We start from the raw sequence: 21978 nt of genomic DNA, 5'->3' as shown, positions 1-21978 counted from the left end.
TTTCATTGAGTCCACTTTACTATGATGAGTAATTAACCAGTTTCCACCAAAAGTGAAATATATCAAAAGACAATACAGTATGATTTGAGATACATAATTATTTAATTATATGTTAAATTGTGATCCAGTTATATAATGTAGACAATATAAGGTAGCAGGGAGGAGGTTAATCTTGTTATCACATGGTGCACCATTCAATCTGTCTCTCAGTAAAACAAATAAGATGTTAGAAAACTGCAAGTGTTTTGGAAGGGGTCATGCATCTATTTATATTAACAGGGTTATTGTGGAAAATGCAATTAGCTGTTAGCTCTTATGGGTCCACATTGCAGAGGAACTCTGAAAGTCCATCAACACCCCCTGTCTTGTTGAAAAGAATAACAGCAACTTCACTTTTTTGAGATGATGGAGGAAATTCAGCATGTTCTCGTTAATTTCTACACATTTTCAGTGGACAGCATTCAGTCTAGGGTGGGAACGCCAATGTAGCAAACTGCAAAACTCTACAGCAAGTGATTAACATGGTCCAGTCAATCACTGGAGCCATGCTTCCATTCATACAGAACAGCTATGACAAGAAACACATGGAGAAAGGATGCCTTTAATCTCAGAATGCACGAGTCCCAACGAAGAACGTTTCTCCCTGTCATCCAGCAAAAAAGCAGCAAAGAATTTAATGTCCTATTAACACTCTATATAGTAATCAATTACTCAAGCTGCAAACAAAGTACTTACACGAAATATCTTTTGTACTACCAATGCATTGTTGCTGAAAGAAAGGTTAATCTAAAAGCTAGGAACTGCTGTTACGTCACCCAGTTTACTTGTTTACTTGTTTTAACTGCTCATGCTTTTTACCTACTTTGCCCCAAAATGTTTGAATTTTAAAAGCTTCCACCCATGATAACCACTACTAGTTTCCATTTTCAGAAATGCTCTTTCAAATTAAATTTCAGTATGCTTCATTTATGTTGTCTCCTTTTTCCAGAAAGAATTATGTATTAAAGTCTGTAACAATACACAAAGAAGAGACATAAAAATGGTTCTAGGGTAGAATTCTCTCTTTGTTGCCTTTTTGGCACAGGAAATGGCTTTTGAGTAATATAACATTTAGGGAAACTTTGATGTCTGTCTTTTATAATCTTGTCTTGACTGACACCATATCAGATTATTTAAACATTCTTGGTACTGGAGGAAGACTGGTTCCTCTTCATAGTTTCTGTTCTCCTGACTAGAGAGGAAAAACACAAGTTAGTAGTATGTGGAGTAACTTCAAAATTTTTCAACTTGCTTCCCCTGTACATCGGCCCCCATAATGTTTACAAAACACTGACAAGGCATACAATATATGTAGTGTTTAATTTTGGAAAGCAATATAGAATATTTAAGCTATTTCCCTTAGTTTACAAGGTTCAGTAACGTTGTGCCTTACTTCTGTTTATCATTATCAAAAGAATGTAAGAGGAAAACCTGTATAGTACTGTGATTCAAAAAGACACATCCCAAAATAACTTGTCATTTATAATTTACTTAATACTTAAAAGGAACTGTTTACATGTGATTTAATGGTCCCTCTGATCCTTGTTTGTTATATTTTTATCACTAGGTTATCTTATTAAAATGTATTTCAAAGACAAGAAAAATATTTGTGTCTACCTTAATCAAGCGATCTTTATCTTTGTTCAAGTCATAATCCAGATTGATTAACCAACCTAAGAAACAGGAAACACATTTTTCCATGATACACTCTAGTAAACGTTTTTAAGCCAAAATGTGATACCACCTGGTCAAGGCCTCTCACTAAAATAAACCAAAGGCTGCAAAGGTGGGCCTGACCTTGGATTTTGGTTTCTTCTAACAGAAGCTCAATAGCGTGATTTGGATGATAAGTAACAGAGTACTGGTGAATATGCTATCAAATAGCATGAGAGACATGTACTCTTGGCATACCACCTCTTGGAACTGAAATGTTTTTAAGTACCACCATTTTTATCTTGAATTGTTAATTACTTACTAGGTACAATTAAAGACAATATTTCTTTAACCTCCAAAATATTGCATTTGGGAATTTTAACAAGGGATTTTTGCAGATCTGTATTTTAAACTTTTCCATGTATATGCCAAATACTTTTAAAATTCATTTTAATGTAAAAAAAAGTAGTGCGATTTAATATGGAATAAAAGTAGCCTTTCAATACTTTATATTTACAAAAAAATATTCAAAGATATATGAATACAAAGGCAGGGGAAAAATAACTGACAAATGCTTCCAAGTCAACATAAATGCTGAGGTTGTCTAATAACTGTACAGTACTGTTTCTGTGTTCAGCCTGTTACCCTATTTATTATTATTATTATTATTTCCATATTATATCCTATTATTAAGGAAGGCCAGAGATTGCCAAACATTAGCAACTCTGTCTGAAATAACAGCTTTCCACTGTTGAAGAATCTTAATAACACTTAAATGAAATGTTACTAATATGTGCTAACATTCGTCTTTCTTCCTCATAGTATATTTCTGAACTACTCTACAAATTTCTAAAACTATTCTGAAAAATGATAATACAGAAAACAAGTTTACCAAAATTAAACATATTATAATGTTGCTAGACTGAACCTGAGAAACAGAGAAAGGCTTTGCAGACTGCTTTTAAGAAAGAGAGAACTCACATGTTACTTTTGCAAAAATTCATCAGTCTCAGCATGTCATTCCCAAAACAGAACTGTGAACTCGGACTTCATAGGCAAGAATTAGCATGGGCAATATATATGGAAAAGGATAACAAGATAATGTGAGTAAAACAGGAGTGCAGATTTACTTCATTGAGCGCCTTCAGACGGAGCGATCAAACTGAAATGCAACCTTGCATAGAGACTCAGGTTCAGTCACTGTGTAACCTACAGCCGATTATAAGGTCTACAGCCTCACCAAAACATAAACAAGTCAAACTGCTCAGAAGTGCCTCAGCCCCCAAGCACAGCCTAGCAGACTCTTAGATGGCCATGGTTCCCAGTTTGTAAACCATGACTCTATATCATTAGTATTTTTGATTTTATCATTTTTAGGTCAAGCAAATGAATCACATTTTGAAAACACACTCCTGGCAGTTACTATGGCATGACAGAGACTTCCCGTTTAATATTCTTGTTGTGAAACGTGTCAGTTCCTCTTTGACCCATGTCCCCTAACCAGTCTATGGATGTTTTAAAGTTATCACCAGGGGGTGGAGCTGGGTTATCTGTAATGGTTCTTAAACTGGGTTGGTGATTTTGTAGCTAAAATATATAAAGAATACAGGTTTGTTATATAAGCGTGTTGAGCATGGAAAAGGCACTATATGAGTAAAATGTACTATTATTACTTCTGGCTTTTGCCACTAGCTTTTCCTATTGACAAATTATTTTGGTATCAGTAACACAACAGAATGGTCACACTCAGGGCAATGTGCATGAGCAAAAAAACAGAAAAATGTAAAAGCAACCATTCATGATTTCCTGATGATAAGTTCAGGGTTTGAGGTTCTGTTGTCTGTGCTAGCAGGATTGTTTGCAAAGAAAGAAACAACCTGACTCACACAAGCCAGAATAGAATTAAACTGGATAGTGTTCTCCTGTTCTCATTTCTTGTGTAAGCTAGATGAAATCAACTTAAAAAACAGCACATTTCTAAGACAAACAATGGCTTGCAACCAAGAAGGGGAACACATTGGTAAGCAAGGCCTCACTGTTCTTGCTCTCATTTCATTTTAAGTTCCTTGTCTTGGTAGTGTGGAAATTACACAATAACTGAGCAGACTTTTCTGTCTGTGTCAACTTTGCAAAAACACTTGATAATCTTTAGCTCAAGAGCCTCAGGAAATGTTTCTTTGTCCAGAATTTCCTTAAATAAACAGGATGTAAACTGTGCTAAGCTTAGAGGTGTATGATATTAACATATTTACAATACATTGATGAATATGTCTATGTATTTGTGTTACATTGTATGTGTTAGGGTGTAAGCTTATATTTTTATTTGTATAAGCTTCACCAAATCAGATTCCATGTGACTGATATTGTTATGAAAAAAATTTATGTTCAATTTTGCACCTCTGCATTGGGCCATTAAAGCTGATAGCATGCATGGGCATTTTTTCACTCATTAAACTGTTGATTGTTCATCTGGTAAACATCCACTCTGCTAATAACACTGATAATGCCAATTGCAGACTCATTTAGACATATCAGAACATTTCTTCATTTTTACAGTATTAACATAAAAGTTCTACCCCTACCTGTAATTCTCTTGAAAGAGAACATTTTAAGATGTGATGCTTGGCTAAAGTCAAATCATTCTGTGAATACATTTATGTATTCTTAGAAGAGTGGAATATTCTGCATGTGGTATAAAGATGAGTGGAAAATAATGGGGCAGCCAAAACAAGCAGTATAGAGAAGTAAAATGTGTGTTTATGAAGTGTAAAACTGCCAGACCTTAGAAAACCACTTCAGATGAAAATATTTTAACTTCTGCTCTGACAAGTCACATCATGCAGCTGGAAATTTGGCTACTTTACACTTGAAACTCTATGTACTGTATGCTCCATGAGATATTCTCACAATTTACATATAAAATCACTGAAAAATCTATCTTTATATGTGAGAAATCCACTTCAGACAAAAATATTTTAAACCACACCATGTTTAGATAAAACATTCTTGGAATACTTGACAAAATCTAATTGGAATGTGGAAAAAGTTCTCTGTAAATGTCTGCTGCATGATCAAAAATGTAATTTACCTCCAAACTTGAAGTAATACTTTTAAATTCTTGCAATACAATGCTGCGAGAATCTAGTTACACAATATTATATATACTGTATACACTTCACTGTGTAATATAGGTCCACCGAATGTGTTCAGTTAGTCATTTTTTAACTGACAAATATTTTTCCCTTATTATTGTATGTCATTGATTTTGATTACATTCACCAGATCTAACAGTTAACGCAGAACAGGATATTGAACACAAGCAGAGATTAGGAGGTGACATGGATTATCAAGAAGGGAGCACAGCATTGACGTTCAAAGTGTCCAGTTTTAAAAGTGGTACAATCCTTTCTTCTCTTGTTTGTTCATTTAACCCTTTGGTATTGATGATCAATATCATGAGCTCCCATGAGCATCTTTTTCTTCTTTCGTCTGCTCTTGTTAGGGGTTGCCACAGCGGATTATCTTCTTCCATATCTTTCTGTCCTCTGCATCTTGTTCTGTTACACCCATCACCTGCATGTCCTCTCTCACCACATCCATAAACCTTCTCTTAGGCCTTCCTCTTTTTCTCTTGCCTGGCAGCTCTATCCTTAATATCCTTTTCCCAATATGCCCAGCATCCCTTCTCTGCACATGACCAAACCAATGCAATCTCGCCTCTCCGACTTTGTCTCCCAATCATCCAACTTGAGCTGACCCTCAAATGTACTCATTTCTAATCCATAAAATAAAAATATATGAGTGCATGTCATTTGTAGACAAAAAATAAATTATTTTCTTGAATGATTATTGCATCAATAAATCAAAAATTTACAAACTCCATACTAGCATAACAGGAAATGATACAATGCATTTTGTATGTATGCTAGCCAAAATAATGAATTGCATGATTTTCTAACACAGTAACCAATCCATTCTGTGTTAACAACACTGTTTAACCATTGTAATAGCACGGAAATGGATGTACTCTATGAAATAGGTATCGTCCTGTTGGCTTCACTTGTTCATTTTGTTTAGGAGAGGTTCTGTGTATATGGCAACACACCTCTGTAGTGTAAAACAGCAGCTTCTTGTGGACTACTGCAATCATAACTAAATCATTTGCACAGCACCAAAGCCAAGCCATGTCAATCGACAACATGAACCCCTTTATACCTCAGACAAAAAATACTGTAAATGTTGAAATCTAAAAGTTAGTAAGATGTTTTAATTTTAGCAGTGCATTAAATACACCTAGATTTGAAGTTTATAATATGCTTCGTTTGCAATCAAAATTAATAAAGAATCAGCAGATGTGGTGCATGGTGAATATATACAGTAGCTGTAACCACATATATTTAACTAAGGGCTACTGAATCATATGCAGCTGAGCATGTGAAAAAGCATGCTCTCACTGACAAATCACCGCTTCAGCACCCTATGAACAAACAAACTCACTCTGCGTCCTGCATTTACAAGTAGACAATGTAGACAACTAAAACATAAAATGTAAAGATTAGCAGGTCTTTAAATTAATCTATCTAAACACACATGGCAAAGAGGTAACCACACTCATAACAGACCATCACAACACACTTATTTAACAAATGTATACTGTATTTCTTTGCATGTGGAACATCGATTACCTTTACGGTTTGTTGGGATAACACTTTAAGCACCCCTTATAGGGTTAATATTGTCATATGTACAAAGCAAAGAGAAATTCTTAATTGCATGTGCTAATTAAAATGCCACATGTCGCTACTCTCCAACTCCATGATTAATGAGCATAACTACCATAACTCAAAACTTCTGTCTTCCTTACCTGTTTGCATGAATAGTAGGACTGCAAATTGACTATAGTGAAGATATATTGGTCTTAAAATCTAAAGTCTTCACTTTATCGTAAGAGCACCTCATAAAAACAACAGCCTACATGTTTTATTTTTAAACTAAATTACTGACATCAATATTCTTCTGTTTTAAATGAGTTCTGATTCAAAGACAAGGAAAAACATTAAAAAGGAAAAAAGAAAGAACCCCGCAGAAACAATACGTAACTGACTTAGACCAATAAATAATATTCATGCTCCTAGTTTTTACAATTTCAGATCATTCTTAACACCAGCATGGTGTCTGCATGGCCTCTCTAAACTCATCTTCTATAGCTTGTAACTCTATCAGAGTTCTCATACATCTCTTGGTATCCTCCATTATTACTTTTGTTCTTTCATGATTGATCCATCGAGGCAGATTTACAGCTGTACCTTTTTCTTTCCTTATTTTAATAAATGACTTAACTGGAGGGCAGTGCAGTGGTAGCGCTGCTGCCTCGCATTTAGGAGACCCGGGTTCACTTCCCAGGTCCTCCCTGCGTGGAGTTTGCATGTTCTCCCTGTGACTGCGTGGGTTTCCTCCGGGTGCTCCGGTTTCCTCCCACAGTCCAAAGACATGCAGGTTAGGTGCACTGGTGATTCTAAATTGTCCCGTGTGTGTATGCACACCCTACAGTGGGCTGGCGCCCTGCCCGGGGTTTGTTTCATGCCTTGCGCCCTGCGTTGGCTGGGAATGGCTCCAGCAGACCCTTGTGGCCCTGTAGTTAGGATATACAGTAATCCTCCACTATATCGCGCTTCGACTTTCGCGGCTTCACTCTATCGCGGATTTTAAATGTAAGCATATCTAAATATATATCACAGATTTTTGGCTGGTTCGCGGATTTCTGCGGATGATGGGTCTTTTAATTTATGGTACATGCTTCCTCAGTTTGTTTGCCCAGTTGATTTCATACAAGGGACACTATTGGCGGATGGCTTAGAAGCTACCCATTCAGAGCATGTATTACATACTAACTAAAACTCCTCAATGATATAAGATATGCTTCCTGCGTGGTGCTTGATTGTTTGCTTTTCTCTCTCTCTCACCCTCTCTGACATTCTCTGCACCTGACGGAGGGGGTGTGAGCAGAGCTGTTTGCACAGAGGCTGTTTGCCTAGAGGATACGGACGCTCCTCTATAAAATGCCGCTTTGTCGCGATGCTTCGGCATACTTAAAAGCACGTATTGATTTTTTGATTGTTTGCTTTTATCTCGCTCTCTCTCTCTGACATTCTCTGCTCCTGAAGGCGCTCCTTTGAAGAGAAGATATGTTTGCATTCTTTTAATTGTGACAAAGAACTGTCATCTCTGTCTTGTCATGGAGCACAGTTTAAACTTTTAATTAAAGGGTGTTATTTTATGTCTAGAGGGCTCTAATAATGTTAACAGTGTGGAAGAGTTTATAAATGTAATGAATTATTATTATTATTATTATTATTTTTTTTTTTTATTTATTAATTTTATTACAATCAATACATAGCAATCAAGTTTTACAAAAAAAAAGAATTATGCTAAGAACAGATCGATCCCCACCCTTGAGAGAGAGAGCAAGCCAAACGGTGTAAAATTTAAGGCTTTTAAAAATACCTAAATCAACAAATTCTCTGTGCTTTATAAAATCATTTCAAAATATTACTGATTAGATCCTGCCATGTTTTGAAAAAGTCTGCACAGATCCTCTAACTGAGTATTTGATTTTTCCAATTTTAAATAATATAACACATCAGTTTCCCACTGACTTAAAGAGGAGAGTTTGGGTTCTTCCAGTTTATCAGAATAAGTCTGCGTGCCAACAGTGTAGTGAATGCAATCACAATTTGTTTGTCTTTCTCCACTTTAAGACCCTCTGGAAGAACCCCAAACACAGCTGTTAATGGGTTAGGAGGGATTGTGAGTCCAAGACTGTCTGAGAGGTAATTAAAAATTTTTGTCCAGAATAATGTTAATTTGGAGCAGGCCCAGAACATGTGACCTAGTGAGGCTGGGGCTTGGTTGCAACGTTCGCAGGTTGGATCATGCCCTGGAAACATTTTGAGAGTTTTAGTCGAGACAGATGTGCTCGATATATAATTTTGAGTTGTATAATTGTATGCTTTGCATATGGAGCTTGAGTGAATTCTCTGCATTGCTACTTTCCACTCCTTTTCTGATATATTAATTGAGAGGTCATTTTCCCAGTGTCCTCTTGGATCTTTGAAAGGAAGGGATTGTAAAAGGATTTTATATATTGTAGAGATGGAGTCTAACTCCTTGAAATTGAGCAATAATTTTTCCAGCGTGGATGAGGGTGCAAGATGAGGAAAATCTGGAAGGTTCTGTTTAACAAAGTTCCTGATTTGAAGATAGTGAAAGAAATTTGTAGCTGGAATGTTAAATTTGGAATGTAATTGTTCATAGGATGCAAAGACGTTGTCTATATAAAGATCTCTAAGCAAGTTAATTCCAAATTTTTCCAGATATTAAAACTGCATATGTTTGTGAGGGTTGAAAGAGGTGGTTCTTTTGCAGGGGTGCCACAGAAAGAAGCTTCTCCGTCTTAAAATGCTTTCTACATTGGTTCCAGATTCTAAGTGAGTGGAGCACAATTGGGTTATTAGTGTATTGCCGATAACGTGTGTTTATTGGAGCACAAAGCAAGGAATACAAAGAAGTACTGCAGGATTTTACTTCTATTGCGGTCCATGCCTGTGTATGTTCTTCTATTTGTGTCCAGGTTCTTATCGACTGTATATTTGCCCAGTAATAAAACTGGAAGTTAGGTAGAGCCATGCCACCTTCTGCCTTTTGTCTTTGTAGGGTCGCTCTTTTGATGCGTGGATGTTTAGAATTCCAAATAAATGAGGTTATTGTTGAATCTAATTGCTTAAAGAACGATTTATTAATGTATATTGGTATGTTTTGAAATAAAAAGGAGCTTAGGAAGAATATTCATCTTAACAGTGTTAATTCTTCCAGCTAGTGTGAGATGAAGGGTTGACCATCTATGCAAGTCTTGTTTAATTTTTTCCATACAGAGACGAAATTTTGTTGATAAAGAGCTTTATGTTTACTTGTGATGTTTACCCCGAGGTATTTAAACTGTTCTGCAATGATAAAAGGAAGGGTGTCTAATCTAATATTATATGCTTGCGAATTCACGGAAAGAGTACACTTTTATTCAGATTAATTCTGAGACCAGAGAGCTTTTGAAATTCTGTGAGTGCTGCTAAGACTGCAGGCACAGAATTTTCTGGGTCCGATATATACAGTACCATGTCATCTGCATATAATGAGATTTTCTGTTCCAGTCCTTCTCTGCTAATCCCCTTTATCTGATCAGTATTTCGACAATGTATTGCCAGTGGTTCAATGGCAATTGCAAACAGCAGTGGTGACAAAGGGCATCCTTGTCTTGTGCCACGTTCTAGTTTAAAGTAGTCTGAGCAAATGTTATTGATGCAAACTGAAGCTTCTGGGTTAGTATACAGTAATTTAATCCATGCACAAATGTTGGGCCAAACCCAAACTTCTCCAAAATAGTAAAAGGTATTGCCATTCAATCATGTCGAATGCTTTTTCTGCATCCAATGATAATAATATTTCTGGGGTGTTTGATTTAGTTGGTGAGTATATTACATTAAACAGGCGTCGAAGATTTGAAGATAAGTGTCGGCCCCTAATAAATCCAGTTTGGTCTTGTGATATTACTGAGGGAGCACTTTCTCCATCCTTCTAGCTATGATTTTAGAGAGTATTTTAACGTCGTTATTCAGAAGTGAAATTGGTCTGTATGATGCACATTGTAATAAGTCCTTATTTTGTTTTGGAAAGACAGTGATTAGTGCTTGGCGAAAGGTTTGTGGAAGAGATTGGTTATCTCTGGCTTCTGTAAATGTTGCTAATAGGAGGGGAGCTAGCTGAGCGGAGAATTTCTTGTAAAACTCTGCAGGGTAGCCATCAGGGCCTGCTGCTTTTCCACCTTGGAGTGACTTTATAGCATCCAGTAATTCTGATAATGACAGAGGTTTATCGAGCTCCTCCACACTAATAGCGTCAATTTGTGGTATCTGTAATTTATCCAGAAATGCATTAGATTGTATATTGTCTTCTTTAAACTCAGTAGTATATAGGGATTTATAGTAGTCTCTAAAAGTGTACATTATATTTTTGTGTTCGATGATTTTATCTCCATTCGTGTTAGTAATTACGAGATTGCGCTATGTACATCTTGCTTGTGAATTTGTTGCGCTAAAAGCTTATTAGCTTTCTCTCCATGTTCATAATAATGATGTCTGGATTTGTAAATTAGTTGTTCGGTTTCTTTAGTTGTCAAGAGGTTTAATTCTGAATGTAGAGCCTGCCTCCTCTTATGTAGAGTCTCGCTTGGTAGTCTGGCATGTTCTTCATCTATTTTAGTAATTTCGCTTTTTATCTCTGCTACTTTCTTCGCTTCGGATTTATTTCTGTGGGAAAGATATGAGATAATCTGTCCTCTTAAGAAGGCCTTAAGAGTTTCCCAGAGTATTCCTGCAGAGATCTCAGGGGATGTATTTGTCTCTAGAAAGAATTCAATTTGTTTGGATATAAATTCAGTACAATTCTCGTCAGCTAATAGAAGCGGATTGAGACGCCATCTGCGGGGTGAGTGTATGGGGCTTAGTAATTTCAGCTCCAAGATCATCGGAGCATGGTCTGAAATAACAATAGCATCGTATTTACAAGATTTAATCTTAGGCAAGAAGTTATTATCTATAAAGAAGTAATCAATCCTTGAGTAGCAATGATGTACTGGTGAGTAGAAAGAATATGTTCTTGAATTTGGGTTTAAAAACCTCCAGGGATCTGATAAGTTGTGATCAGTTATAAACTTTGTAATTATCTTTGCGGTGTTAGTTGCGTTCCCCTGTGGAGGAAGTCTTATCTAAAAGTGGATTTAGAACACAATTAAAGCCCCCAGCCATTATAAGTTTATGAGTGTTCAGATTGGGAATGGATGCAAATAAATTTTGTATAAATTCCTTATCATCAACATTAGGTGCATAAACATTTATCAAAATCATTTTACAGTTAGATAAGTCTCCCATGACCATCACATATCTCCCTTCAGGATCCAATACTACATCTGATGCTACAAATGGTACTGTTCTATGTATGAGAATTCCCACCCCTCTAGTTTTCTTTGTAAAACTAGAATGGAACATTTGGCCAGTCCAGTCTTTTGCAGCCGGAACTGATCCTTACTTAGTAAGTGGGTTTCCTGTAAAAATACTATTTTAGCATTTAGACCTGTTAGGTGAGAAAGTACTTTCTTTCTCTTTAATTCGTGATTCAGGCCTTTAACATTCCAGCTTACGAAGTTAACTGTCCCATCATGGAGACACTGATTCTGAGTTTTTGGTGTCATATTATAGTCTTAACTGGAAGTGAAATAGTTTAGGTCTTAATTTCCTATTCCCCCAAGAGTTGTTGCCATGCAGCTTATTATTACGTTGATAGTTATAATTATAAAGATTGAGATGATAGATTAGATATAGATCAAGCCTGCTCTCTTTCTCTTCCCCTTAACCCCCACCCTCCCTTTTTGCCTCCCCAGGTGAGGCTAAAACCCACTTCATGCAGTCCCAGTCCTCTGACATACCCAGAGACAGAGCACGTCCAAAGCACATCAAGCCCCCATGCAGTGGCGCTTTAAGGTTAAAAGATAGAGATATCTGTTACCAATATAGTCTTTAAAAGAGGAAAAAAAAAAAAGAAAAGAATTTTGCACTTAATATACATATATATATATATATATATATATATATACATATATATATATACATATATATACATATAATCTTCATCAATTTTAGTGCATTAAGATGATATCCCCAGATAATAAACCCAGGTGATGGTGTTAAAGATGTGTCCAAAACAAGCATAACAAGTCTTAATGCAGTAATAGCAATAACAGCAAACCAAGGGTATGATATTGAACAGTCTCATTTAGGGTACACATGAAATAATTAGAAAAGAAAAAAGAGGAGGAAAACGTAATTAAGCACAATAAAACATAAACATTTAGCCCTAGTAATACTAAGTAATGATAAGTAATAAGTAAGTAATAATAATATAAGAATATGAGAATATATGCTGATAAAAACCCGTATTTTAAAACAAATAGATCAGACAGTAGATTATTAATCCTAGCTTTATCATTTACCGCCATGACTCACAATTATGTATCAGAATAGTCCCGGGATCAGCTTTCTTAACTCATTTTCTGCCTCCTCCTTGCTAGCGAAAACATAGAAATGACCCTGCCATTCCACTTTCAGTTTATTTGACATTGGCTTGCCGTAGCCGCTGTTTAATATTATAGAAGGCGGCGCGTTTGATAGCTGTTGCTGGAGAGAAGTCAGGGAAGACGAATGTGGCAATCTTCATATATAATATCTTCCTTTTTTCCTGAGGAGTTCCATCACCTCTAACTTAAATGATAATCGTTCAAAACGAACTATAAAAGATCTTGGTCGGGTCTGACGGTGTTTGATCCAGACGCGTAAGCCGCTGCTATCTCAGATTCTGCTTTAAAGTCCCCCGATTATTTTAGAAAAAAGTTCAGTTGCGAATTTCACCGGGTTTAAACTTTCTCGATTCTCCGGCAAGCCTTCAATTCTGACATTATACCTTCTATTCCCATCTTCTAAAGCAGCCAGTCTGTCTCCAAGTTTTTCTCCGAGTTTTTTACATTCCAAACTGACATTTACTGCTCTTTCCTCGGCACTGGCAGCTAGATGTTCGGCTATTTCGATCCGATTCGTGAATGTCTCACTAAGATGCTCCAATCGATCAGCAAGCGTGCTCAGTTTAGCGAGTTTTTCTCAATGCGCTCTTCAATTTTACCCAGCACCTGTCGAAGTTCAAGTTGTACCTCTTGACGCAGCCTTTCATTTGCCTGTTGGAATTCCTGTCGCAGCCTTTCATTTGCCTGTTGGATTTCCTGTCGCAGACATTCATTGGCCTGTTTCATCTCCTGTTTTAATTCCTGTTTCAGTCTCTCAAGTGCCTTTGCCGTTGCTTTCTCATTAGCCTTCTCGCTTTTCTTTATATCTTGCGTGAGCTCAGCGAGCAACACTTTCAGTTCAGATAGCTCAAATGTGCCTTCTTGTACCGTAGATGAAGCAGCAGACTCTGCTGAAGCCGGTGTCCCGCTGCTCCAGTCCCGCGTAATTGCGTAACTGAAGCCGCGGACCTCCCGGCCTTTTCCAGTTTCAGGTAATCCTCTCCAATCGGCGAGCTATCCACATCTGCACTCACGATCGCACCTTCGCTCCCCTTTTCGCTCTCAGCCGGCGACGATGTAGCGGACCGTGGTCCCGAGGAGTCTGTACTTTCGCCCATCTGATCCAGGTCTGTCTCTGAGAGGCCGTATCTCGAACTAGGGCTTGCTGATCGCAGCTTGGATGTAGCTTTAGTCTTCGATTCTTTCGGACCCCCCTTCTTGTTGGCCATGTTTATATGTGTTTACATATACTGTAGCGGTCCCTCTCGGGTTGAATAAATACAGGATATCTCAGAATAATAAGCAAATAATATGAAAAATAGCACCACTGCTAGCGGAGCTCCACTTCAGACGTCCATCTCTCGCATCGGACGAGACCAACTATCTATTATTATTATTATAAGGGCTTAAAATATATAAAAATAACCATACAAACATATGGTTTCTACTTCACGGATTTTCATCTATCGCGGTGGGTTCTGGAACGCAACCCCCGCGATCGAGGAGGGATTACTGTAGCGGGTTGGATAATGAATGGATGGACTTAACTGGACTCCAAGAGATATTTAGTGACTTGGATTATTTCTTTTCTTCTTCCCCTGGCTTGTGCTTTTTCAATCATCTTTTCACTGAGAAGCTTTGTGTTCATTGTGTAGGTTAGGCCACCATACTGACTCACCACAAGTTAGCCATTCTAAATACAGGGGCATTTATACTACAGTTAATTGAAACCTCTTGACTACAGACAGGTGACCTTAACTGAACTCCTCCTTTGCCTTCAAAAACCAGTTAGCTGCACCAGTGATGGTTTAGGTATGTCATATTAAAGGAGGTGAACACTTATGTTATCATTTAGATTGTGCTTTATATTTGTAATTAATTTAGAACCCATTACAGAGATTTGTTTTCACTTTGACTGGTGCACTGTCCAGGGTTTGTTTGTCTTGTGTTCTGTGCTAGCTGTGATAGGCTCCAGTCTCCACCCATGATCCTTGTTACATTCAGAAATAATAATGAGCCAGTGAAGTGTGCATACAAAGCATGAACATCTTTATTCTGCCAACTTATGTACACCCTTATAAGGGTCCATGCCCAACAAAATCCTAATAACTAATAACTCCTACCCTTTTAAGTAAGAACCCCTTCCATAACAAATCTAAGGTAAAACACACATATGTCTCATATCAAACAATCTTCCCATTACAGAAAAGAATACTTCTTTTAGATTCTTACAGAACAATAATAGAATACTTTATCTTCTGTTTTTTTCTGTTTTCACAACAACCAATTCCCTTTCCTTACAACAGACACTATATGCAGAATTATACTGTAAATTCAAACACACTGGAGAGTGTGTCATAAAGGGTGTACTGGTCACATCAGCATGTTTGCGGCTGATTATGTCCCCGGTACTGTGAGTGAGTGTTGGTAATATCTGGCTCCTGGGCAGCTACAGGTATGTCTGGGAGTATCTGAGGTTGCGGATGGTGCACTACACACCTGTATGTGTGGTTTCTTCTGACCAGTCCTTCCTCTGTGCCTATGATGTAAGATCTAGGTGTTGTTGCATGTTCAATGACTGTCCCTTGAATATTCTTTCTCAGAAGCCACTCATCTTGGCTTGGTTGTAGTGTTGGTACAGGGTAGGCCCTATGGCGAATGTTGCGGTTGTGTTGTTGATTCTCCTTAATTCTGCTTCTCAAACTTATTGAATCCTTTAAAATTCGGCCACCTGGGAAGTAGAGATGTTGGGAGGTATGGCATAGTTGTGCATTACTGTCTCCCCATGAGTAGTTGTACTGGGGAATATCCATTCTCTAGAGGTTTGGGGTATGACATCTATGCTTTTGCTTTCTCACTGACAATCCTTTTACCGTAGCCGACTCTCTGTTCACCTGTGGATATCTTGGGCTGCTGGTCATAGACCTTGGCAAAATCTTTAAAGTGTTCTGATGTACTACTGCTCATTATAAAATAACAGTAATGGCGTACTGCACGATAATGTGCAGTGAATACACTTGACATGATCATTCATAGTTATAATACCCTTTCTCTGTATGTTTAGCATTTGTTTGTTCAGAGGTTGATGTACTTGCTGCTTCCTGAGCAGCTGTTCTTTTCTCCACCTTAGCAGCCCGCTTCTTCTCTTTTTTTGTTGGCATCTTTTTTGCGTTAAAACTGATTAAGTCAGTGTTTGTGTTGCAATTTGGTATGTTTTCTTTCATTTTTCACTTAAGCTGGCACTTAAGTCTTCACTCTGCCTCAAGAATGATTTAAGATATGAAGAGGAAGGGGAAGTAATGGCATGGTGTTAGGGATGAGAACGGCACCCGTACACATGCGCCGCACAGCTGCTGCCGAAAGTTGATTATAAAATCAAATAAAATAAAAATAAAAAGAGGAATAACCTTGGAGGTCAATCATCACCCCGAAAGCAGATAGTAGATGTCACGTACTGTATGTGTACAAAATTTCAGGTCAATAGGTGAAACAGTTTGTAAGCTACATTTGATTTAAAATCCTGGACAGACAAATGAACAGCCACGGTAGCGTATTATATAAGAAGACAACTTTCTCTGGTATTCTGTGATGTCTGATTGTTCCTTCAACACTACAATGACCATGTTGGTTGAGGCGACACTAAGGTGGGCTACCTCAGTGTAGCATGAAAAGTAATCAACAACAAGAAGGCAGTTCTTCCACTCACAAAAGAATACGCCTGTACTCACCCATTGCCAGGGTCTCGCTTGCATTGGTGTCACTGCCTTGTGCTGTGAATCTATGCTACAGTTCTCCACCAGCTGACTGATGTGCAGTGACAGACCTGGCCACCAGACCGACTGACAGGCTCTTGCCCTGCACTTGACAATACCTTGGTGGCCACTGTGGAGGTCGCGGAGGAGTTCTTGTTTCGTGCAATGGAGAATCACAATTTTTTGACCCAGAGAGGAAGCTGTCCAGTCAAGATAAATTTTTCCCTTTCTGGCCAATATTGCCGAAGCTCTGGTGGAAGGGGATGTTTGTCTTCCCCATACACTAATATATCATCAGTGTGGCATACTACTCCCTCACACCACTTGAAAATGTGTGACATACGAAGTTAGAAGTGCTCTGGAGCTGACAAAATCCCAAATGGTAAAGTATTGAAGGCATATCACCCTAATTGGGTGATGAAACTTGTCAACAGTGAACTGTCCTTGGACAATTTGATTTGCCAAAGGCTGTGTCCTGCTTCATGATCACTTTTGCCCCCTCTCTCTCTCTCTCTCTTTCTATCCACACCCACATGTTCAGATGTGTCAGTTCCACTCACAATCAAATCTTCCCCTGGCTTTAGTCTCCATGACCATGCCGGCACACCATGGTTTGCGTTGGGTCACTTTCGAAATTACCCCCATATCCTCCATACATCTGAGTTCTGCTCGCACCTTGTCATGCAACAACAAGGGCACATAACAAGGAGATGATAGAGCATATGGAACTGTACCTGGCTCCAACTAAATTTTGTATGGCTCCTTTAATCTACCTAAGCCAGAAAAAACTGTGGTATTTAGCTATAGGATTTTCCTGCTCAGATGAACTTTGTGGAAACACTGTATTAATATAAGAGCTTCTATCACAGGGAGACCTAATAGGGGCTTAGAAAGTCCATCAACCACATAAATGTTTTGTTCTGTTGTTCTCTTTTTAATACTCAGCATCTTTTAAAGCATATTTTAACTTCCATTCTGTTATCACCCTCTCTGTACAGCACTCTACTTGGTGGCTGAAAATTCCCATGCTGTTTGACCTAGAAGATACTGCTTAGAATTGCTGTATCAACTTCTCCGGTTTCCAACTTGAAAATAGTCTTTTCCCCATTCAAACTTAACAATTCACTCCACTCATCACACTCATCTGAACACACTTCTCCCAAGAATGCAAAGGCCTCCTCATTTTACACCCTACTGGCACCTCTGCAATGTCATGGACACCCCATGTTGACCTACACTTGTTTGCAAAGAGTAGAGGTCTTTCTTATGACATCTCCTACACTCCACATCACGAGCAGGGCAGTATTTCCAGATGTGTTTCCATGAATTTCTGCATCTGACACATTCCGGTGATTGGGTTTTTGTTTTATTTTTTGTCTCTTTCTACCCTCTAGTGTTCTTTTTGTATATTGCCTCGACTTGTCCCATCGCCTGCTCCATCCAGCGCAGCATTAGCTGGTGTTTTTTTACTGCCACACTGTCTCACTCTCGCCATGGCCTTCTCTAATATCAAGTCTGCATTTAGCTGTAAGCTTTCTGATAGTTTAACATTTCGAATGTCGACCACAATTCAGTGCCATATGAGCTGTTTTCTCAGATTTCCGAACTCATAATGTTTAGCGAGTGAGTACACCGATGTAATGAATGATTCTACACTTTCACCCGGCACTTGATTCAGTCTATTAAAGTGTGCACTTTCAAAAATTATATTCTGCTTGGTAAGAAAATGTGCACACTAAAGATTCCCTGACCAATTTATATGATTTTTTCTGTTCTTCCGTCACATGTAATAAATTTAAGATTACCTCAGCATCATCACCAGCCATGTACATAAAAGCATTCTTCTGAAATTCCTGCAATTGCTTGTCCATCTTCAATGCCATTCTGTAGCATTCAAAGCGTTTTAGCCATTTCAGCCATTCATTTTTGTTGGTGAAGTTGAACTTACCTGGTCTAATCAGAATATAAGTTTAATATGTCACTGTGCTCTGTGCAAATATTTTAAATCTGCTTTTCTTTTCTTCTCACATTTACAGCTAACACAAAGCCAGATTTAGTACAGGGGCCTAGCGTTTAGAATTGTCAGGCAAGCATTTTAAGGCAAGACAAGTTAAGAATAACTGCAAATGGGTAATGTGCACTATTTCTGTGTGGTAAAGTCAGCATGAAACTGTATCCTCTCTTTGCCTTGTTTGGAATGGCATGATTTGCCTAAGTGAGGGCCTGCAAATGGAGAAAGAGTATAAAGTCTTGGAACATTGCCCAGCACACCTTTGAAGCTGACGGACAGATGGGAGATACCGTCATCCGATCCTGAAAATTCTTCCAGTGCAGCAACGAAAATAGCAGACTGTATATATCAGGCTCCCACTTCGGTGAAAAGTCTTGTCGTGGCTTTCTCGTCTGTTATGCCGCGTAATTCGTCATTAAAGAAAGCTAAGTTATTTCTCCTATGTGATTTTTTACTGCCGTATCACTAAGGGAGAGGTATTGCCTTTTAATATTATATCTATATAGTTTCAGGTTATGTAACATGCCGCAATTAAAAAAGAACTTATTCCAACTAAGCAGCTAGTGCCCACTGCTGGATAAACCTGACAGCATTAGCACAACCGCACTAGCACAATCACACCTCTTTTCATCTTCCCTCAACAGCTCAGAAAATCAGGTTTAGTTGGATGTAGAGTTTTATTCTGTCCATTTTCTTCTGACACCATGTAACATTCAGCGATAATAAAAAGCCAGTGAGGTGTACATACAATGCATGAACATCTTCATTCTGCCAACATATGCATGTCCCTAAAAGGGTCTGTGCCCAACACAATCCAGTTCACTAATAATCCCTTTTTATAGAACAACCCTGGTCCAGATTAAGTGGGTTAAAAAGTGACACTGGAGATTTTTTTCTGTTAGTCAGTGTCAAAAAAAAAAAATCAAATCCTCTGTCATTCAATGTGGTATAACAATGAAAGATAAAAACTTCCAAGGGGGTGAATACTTTTTTTTATAGGCACTGTATTTTCAAACTTTAAAAAAAGTTAAGATAGGATTTCTATGAAAACGTAAGAAGAAGATTACAAAATTTTGTATTCATTGCAGTGTATGCTCTTCTCTAGTTGTAGAAACACCATTACTAAATATAGAGTCTTTCTGTTCAAGCAGGCTGTAAACCTACTTAATCCAAGTTTAGGGGAGACTGATGACTGTCCCAGTATTAGCAAGCAGCCCTGCACAGGGAATCAGTGCATCACTGGGAAAATGTGTAATAATTTCCAAAATTAATAAATTGACAAGAAGGCACAAACGTGGAAATGATTTAAAGAGATCAGTGAAATGACAGGCTACCACAAAAGCAGGATGTCTCTGGGAAAATCAGACTCATGTTAGAGTAGTACTTGTGCAATATTATATGTAACATAATCATGTAAATTACAATAAAATATTCTAAACTTTTTTTATATATTTTTTGGTTATAATTGATGTAAAGATTTATCTTTGCTGCCCGGAGCACACAGTTTTTTTATGGGTTTAAACATTGCAATAACCTGCAGCAGACACTAATAATGGTATGAGGATCAGGTGCAGAATTTCTGCAATAACAAGAGCTGAATAATTATCTCGGCCATATCTGTATAACCAAAATCCCAAAGTATGCTCTATATATGGAGTCTTGTGCTGCCGCTCCAGGATTTCCTGAAATGTTAAATCACTGAACTGGGAGCACTTCCAGATTTAGTGCTGCCCAGTTAGAAAGAAATAGAGCCTGGAATACTCTAGTGACGGTTCTAATGTCTTTGTTAATTATGAGTTATGGGTAAACATTGCAGGCGCACAGAGGTCACGGCTGTCAGCAATAATACTTTTCAGGAAGAATTTATGTGATGGTCCTGTTTATTCTGCTATAAAAGGAAGTAACAGGAGGAATTAGTAATGGCTTTTTTATTTGCCTTTCACTTATGTTGTAGTTTTTTCGTCCCTATTATCGCCAAAGTTTAGAATAAATAGAATATTCACACTTACTCAGCCTAATCTTTTAAGTCATTTAAACGCTAATGACACATGTTATATATTATAAAATTATTTTGGAATATGCAGTGTTAGTCGCAAAAATATATGTCTGAAGGTGTAATACTTAAGTGAGTATTTAAGAAATTCAGTAGGCATGTCTTATTTTGGGTGTAGGACCTCAAGTGCAAGAAGGTCTGGGAAAACAAAGCTCATGTTTATATTTTCTTTTATTCCCTAATGTTCCGGTCTTTGGTCAGACTAATAGAAATCATTAAGGAAGAGTTTAAATGGATTTGGGGTGACAGCTTAATCTCTTTACGGCTCCCAGACCTCACACTCCTGAACTCCACTAAATTACCTTATCTAATTCTTTTAAAAATGAATATTAAACAGGTCAGATCTGAACTAAATCTTTTATAGTATGCCTCATAACTTTAAGAATAAACACCCATTTTACAGTTTATCCAAAAAGTGACTTCTGTTGTGGAGTGATGACAATGATTTGTAATTGTTTTATCTACACAACCTTTTAAAAAATTATATGCATATTTAAATTAGATGAAACAGAATTATCTCACCATCTCAAACCAAGGGGCCAAACAGGTGTTAGACAAAACATAGCCATTTTACAAAGTGGTGCTAAGCCATATAAATCTGTGCAGTATGCAAACAAAGGCTTTGAATTGCCTGAAACATTTTGCTGGCCTATTAAAGAATTTGCATTTAACATTGCCCTAGTTTTTTAGAAATCTGGCAGATATACATCATTAACAACTGATGTATTTTAAGTAGGAAAGTGCATTTTTTGATCAGGAAAAAAATAATAATATCTTATGTATAATAATGTATATTACATGCACTGTTCTAATAATAATTAGACCTGACATGATCATATTTTTTGCTAATCTGTCCAAGAACTACCCATTGAAAATGCATTTGGTGTAAATGCTTATTAGAAACTTTAAGGAACTGCCACTGTTATTTTATTTAGTGCTCTGTGGGTGGTGTTGATGTGAAATTAGAAGGCTTGAAAAGTCATATTTTTATGTGATGTGTCTTTTGTTGAAGTAATTGTTAAAGGATAACAAGAGTGGGTGGCAAGAATGAAAAGACCCCTTGAGTTCCTCTGACATCTACCTTGAGTCAGTATGGCTTTGACTTTATGATGGTCAGGAATTGGGAAGACTTTATACAGGTTCACTATGCAGACCTGAAACCTCTTTGAAACTTGAAGCTATTTCTTCTAGTCTTTTATGTTGTCCACCTCACTATTGTAAGTGGTATGGGAAAGGAAGGGTCACTATACCCTTTGGAGTTACATGAACATAAAGGCTTACTGTATGATTAGGTTTGTTTAGTATATGG

Source organism: Polypterus senegalus, chromosome 16 (assembly GCF_016835505.1).
Source record: "Polypterus senegalus isolate Bchr_013 chromosome 16, ASM1683550v1, whole genome shotgun sequence".
Taxonomy (NCBI): Eukaryota; Metazoa; Chordata; class Cladistia; order Polypteriformes; family Polypteridae; genus Polypterus; species Polypterus senegalus.
Note: the sequence above shows the minus strand (reverse complement) of the source record.